The sequence below is a fragment of the Saccopteryx leptura genome, chromosome X (genome assembly GCF_036850995.1).
Source record: "Saccopteryx leptura isolate mSacLep1 chromosome X, mSacLep1_pri_phased_curated, whole genome shotgun sequence".
NCBI lineage: Eukaryota > Metazoa > Chordata > Mammalia > Chiroptera > Emballonuridae > Saccopteryx > Saccopteryx leptura.
In genome coordinates, this window is record NC_089516.1 from 123,732,243 (window position 1) to 123,738,196 (window position 5,954).

The window sequence follows — 5,954 nt, forward strand, 5'->3', positions numbered from 1 at the left end:
TGGTGGTTCCTCAAAAAACTGAAAATAAAATTACCTTATGACTCAGCAATCCCTCTACTGGGTATATACCCCAAAAACTCAGAAACATTGATACGTAAAGACACATGCAGCCCCATGTTCATTGCAGCATTGTTCACAGTGGCCAGGACATGGAAACTACCAAAAAACCTGTCAATATATTACTGGATAAAGAAGATGTGGCACATATACACTATGGAATACTACTCAGCCATAAGAAATGATGACATCGGATCATTTACAGCAAAATGGTGGGATCTTGATAACATCATAGGAAGTGAAATAAGTAAATCAGAAAAAACCAGGAACTGCATTATTCCATACGTAGGTGGGACATAAAAATTAAACTACGAGACATTGATAAGAGTGTGGTGGTTACGGGGGGGAGGGGGGAGAGGGAGAGGGAAAGGGGGAGGGGCACAAAGAAAACTAGATAGAAGGTGACAGAGGACAATCTGACTTTGGGTGATGGGTATGCAACATAAGTGAACGACAAGATAACCTGGAGTTGTTATCTTTGGATATATGCATCCTGATTTATTGATGTTGCCCCATTAAAAATTAAAAAAAAAAAAAGACACATGCACCCACATGGTCATCGCAGCATTATTGACAGTGACCAAGACATGGAAACAACCAAAGTGTTCCTCTATAGAGGACTGGATAAAGAAGATGTGGTACAGCCTGGCCTGTGGTGGTGCAGTGAATAAAGAGTCGATCTGGAATGTTGAGGTCACCAGTTCAAAACCCAGGGCTTGCCTGGTCAAGGCACATATAAGAGTTGATGCTTCCTGCTCCTCTCCACTTGTCTCTCTCTCTCTCTCTCTCTATCCCCCTCTCTAAAATGAAAAAGTAAAATATTTTTAAAAACAAAAAGAAAATATGGTACATATATACAATGGAATAATATTTGGATATAAGAAACAATGACATAGTGACATTTATAACAACATTAATGGACCTTGAGAACATTATACTGAGTAAAAAAAGTAAATCAGAAAAAGTTAAGAACTGTATGATTTCACACATAGGTGGGATAGAAAACTGAGACTTATGGACATAGATAAAAGTGAAGTGGTTGTAACATGGAGAAAGGGGACTTGAATGAATGGGTTGGGGAAGGTGGTGAGGGGTGGGTTTAAAGAGGGGCAAATCTAAGGTGACAGAAAATGATTTTACCTTGAATAGTGGGTATACCTCATAAATCAACAGTTCAAATGTTATGGAAATACGTAGAAATGTTCACCTGAAACTTATGTACTCTTACTGTTCAATGTCACTCTGTTAAAGTTAATTTTCTAAATAAAATTTAATATTTTTTTAAAAAAATGGTTTCTTGTTCATGTGTTCAAAAATCGTACCAGAAGTTTAGGAAATAGTATATAATTAAGTGTGATTAAGTAAGAAGCCTGGGACTTGCTAGCTCTTGTCCTCTTCAGGAGGCCAGCTCCACATTGATCACTTCAAAATCATTTATTACCTTTTTTTTTTAATTTTTCACCATCTGGCCAGAAAAAAATGGTAAGTAATTTGTCATTTATAATTTGCTATGTCGATGAATGTGTCAGCTTTGTCATTTTGCAGGTTATTTCCCAGGTAATAATCACATATTCATGTTATCATTTTGTGCTTCTGCCACTATTAACAAATAAAATCCAGGGCACTGGAGCCATCCATGTGCATCCAGAAAACTGAGACCGTTCATTTTGTACCCAGACTGTGTGACCTTGTACAAGTCCTAATCCTGACTGTATCTCAACTTCCTCATTTGTAAAATGATTTTGAATAGATATTTGCTAAATTTTCTTCTGACTCTAAAATTCTCTGGTTCTTTCAAGTGTTCTAATTCAACTCTTTAGAAAATTATACACTTTATTTTAAAATCGTGCTTCTACCTATACTCAGTTTATTTTCTAAGTATATATTTTTAAATATTTAAACTGTCAGTTTTAGTTATATAAAAATTAGTAATTGAGCTCCCTAGAAAATTCAGACTAAACATCTTTTTCATTAGTTAATGTAATTTCAGTTAGAGATTAAAAATAAAATTTTAAAAATCTGGAATAATAACTTAATAGCTTATCACTCTAAATAGACACTATAAATATCAGCTTCTCCTTTTGTTTTTGTTTTTTGTACACTTCAATTTCCCAATATTTTTGTCTGTCACTAATAATATTTTAACCAATCACTGGTACTTATGAAGCATCCACATACATATTGCTCTTTCCTATCTTAATTTCTGAAGAGAATTAAAATAGACTTCTTTGACTGTAAAAAGCTTCAATTGGAGCTGAGAAAATAAAACAACCCCAAGAAACAATTAGGATCTAATATAAGGTAATATATAATTAATTGCCAAACTGTGTGGTATAAGTGACCAGTTCTCAAATATTTTCACTTATACAACATATATAATAATATTTTCTATACTTGGAATGGTGTAGGAACTCAATAAATATTTCTTGAATGAACATATAAATGAATCTTCACATGCTTAAGATAATCATACAAAAGTATTCAGGATTCTGATAGCTCCAGCCCTTCTCTGCCACCCAAGAACTTGTATCTATCTGAACACAGATGATTAAAAGGGATGTCTATTATAGAACTAATCCACCTTGATACATACACACACACACAATCCCTCACAAAATAAACTTATTAACAAATTAAAAAAACATTTCAAAATTGGTACTGCAATAGCATGATTGAGAATGTTCTAAAACTGCAGGTTCTCTAAGGTCTCAGCAAAAAGGAAGATTACTATGGGTTGAAATAGTTCTCAAGCACAATCATGGAGGCAAAAGAAAAAATGACTTACTGAAAATAGGTAAAAAGGCTATAGATAGGCCATGAAGAGTGAGATAGAGAGACTAAACATTAATTGAACAGGAAGAAGTGAGGATGCGGACCTGAAGTGAAGAATATCTGCTAGGGAGCAAAAAGAGACTGATTTGGATAGATTAGGCAGGACCAGTTTATGTTAGGCCACAAAAACCAGGCTGAAGTATTCAGAGTTCCTCCCAAAGGCAACAGGAAGCTACTAAAAAGACTCAAGTAAAGTCGACAGAAAAGGGTTTTTTGTGTGCTGCGTGTGTATATCTGTATATGAATGTAACAGAGACAGGGTGAAAAAGATGAGCAGGGCAAGATGTATCTTTTTGTTTTGTTTTGTTGTTGTACTTTTTTTCCCCCCTATTCTCTTAGTGCTTGATTTTCCCCATTTAACCATATAAAAATGTGGGTTGTTTTTTTTTTGTGTTTTTTAAACTTTATTATTCCTTTTATTGAATTTGTTAGCGTATAACAATATTATAAAGGTTTCAGGTGCACAATTCCACAACACATCTTTGTACACCACATTGTGTTCACCCCCCCTAAGTCAAGTCTCCTTCCATTACCCTACCACCCTCATTTCTCTTTTTTATAGACCTTTCCTGAAACAGTGAAAACTGAAGCCTGGCATATTAATATCATTGTATGAGGCATCATACATTTTAATTAATGTTAAACTAATTTATACACTGAGGGGTTATACACAGATGGCACAATAAACAAAATAAAGGAAGACATGTGCACAAGTTTCCATGTGTCTATACCAGCGATTTTCAACCAGTGTGTGGCAAGAATTTTGAAAACTTGCAATACCTGACTATTTATCCAGCAGAATTGACCTCTTTTCACTTAGACTGTTGAATATAATTAATTAATTAATTAAGAAATAAATAAAATCATGACAATAGCCAACACAACAATAGCCATTCAATGTGAATGAATCAAAATTATACCTATTTAATTTGAGTAATTAGTTTATGTGTACCATGAGAAATGAAAAAGGTTGAAAATCACTGCTGTATAGATATTTACAGACCCACTTTTCAACTACATTTGACTATGCTTCTATTAGGAATTCCAGGTTCCACCTAAACCATAGTCTTCATGGCTTTATCAAGAAGGCAGAATGAACAGCACAGAGCAATTGGGAGTCTGTTGTTCGTTATTTGACCTAAAACAACTAGAACAGTATCAAAAATGCTGCTCTAAGAAGAAAAAGATTAATCATGTAGCCCCTTTGCTGTTCCACCTATTGTTGTGCTTTCATCTGTAGGCTATATGTATCTTTTTTCATTCTAAAATTAATATTCTTAAAAGCTTGTTTTGCTTGCCTGACCAGGTGGTGGCACAGTGGATAGAGCATCTGACTGGGACATGGAGGATCCAGGTTCAAAACCCTGAGGTCACCAGCTTGAGTGTGGGTTCGTCCGGCTTAAGCACAGGCTCACCAGCTTAAATGTGGGGTTGCTGGCTTGAGCATAGGATCATAGACATGATCCCATGGCAGCTGGCTTGAGCCCAAAGGTTGCTGGCTTGAAACCCACGGTCACTAGCTTGAGCCCAAGGTTGCTGGCTTCAACAAAGGGTCAATCACTCTGATGTAACCCTCCAGTCAAGGCACATATGAGAAAGAAATCAATGAAAAACTAAGGTGTCTCAATGAAGAATTGATGCTTCTCATCTCTCTCCCTTCCTGTCTGTCTGTACCTCTCTCTGACTTTCTGTCAAAAAAAAAGCTTGCATATTAATGCAATAACTTACTTCTTCCCTTTAAGAAGGAAAAAAAAACCCAGGAAATTCTTATAACATAACAGAGTAAATGGTGCACAATTGGAAGTATGTATGTGTATGTTGCGGGAGGGTGTGTTCAGGTTATAGGAGGATAAAAAGAGAATGAAATAGTTGGCTTTTTTTTTGACAGATAGAGAGAGAGTCAGAAAGAGGTACAGACAAGAAGAAAAAGATATGAGAAGCATCAATTCTTTGTTGCAGCTTCTTAGTTGTTCAGTGATTGCTTTCTCATATGTGCTTTGACAGGGGGGCTACAGCAGAGAGAGTAACCCCTTGCTCAAGACAGAGACCTTGAGCTTCAAGCCAGTGACCTTTGGCTTCAAGCCAGTGACCATGGAGTCATGTCTATGATCCCACAATCAATCCAGCAACCTCTCACTCAAGCTGGTGAACCTGCGCTCAAGCCAGTGACCTTAGGGTTTTGAACCTGGGTCCTCTGCATTCTAGTCCAGTGTTCCATCCATTGCAACACTGCCTGACCAGGCAATATAGTTGGCTTTTCTAACCTCCTTACCTCTACCATAACTACACACAGACATCCTAAATTAGGTTAGTTAGATGGCATAGGCACTCGTCCATAAGTGCAGAAGAGAAATTAGAAACATAAATTAAATAAGCTTTTGATGTTTTCTACATTATTATTTACTTATGCATTTATTTATTTTTAATTGGATTTATTGGAGTGATAATGGTTAATAAAATTATATAGGTTTCAGGTGTACAATTCTATAATACATCACCTGTGTATTTTATTGTGTGTTCACCACCCCAAGTCAAGTATCCTTCCATCACCATTTATCCCCCTCTTTACCCTCTTCTACCTCCTCAACCCTCCTTTTCCTCTGGTAATCATCACACAATTACCTGTGTTTATGAGTTTTTTCTTCTTTTCTTAATCTTTTCACCTTTTCCACCCAGCCCCAAATCCTCTTCTCTTGTGACAACTGTCAGTCTCTTTTCTGTATCTATGAGTCTATCCCTATTTCCTTGGTTTATGTTGTTCATTAGATTCCACATATAAGCAAAATAACATGGCATGTGACTTCCTCTGCCTGGCTTATTTCACATAGCATAATAATCTCCAGGCCCATCCATGCAGATGGGTGCAGTCACTATGAAAAGCAGTATGAAGTTATCTTAAAATACGTGATGCAAAGCCTGACCAGGTAGTGGCGCAGTGGATAGAGCATAGGACTGGGATGCAGAGGACCCAAGTTAGAGACCCCGAGGTCGCCACCTTGAGCGCATGCTCATCTGGTTTGAGCAAAAGCCCACCAGCTTGAACCCAAGGTCGCTGGCTCCAGCAA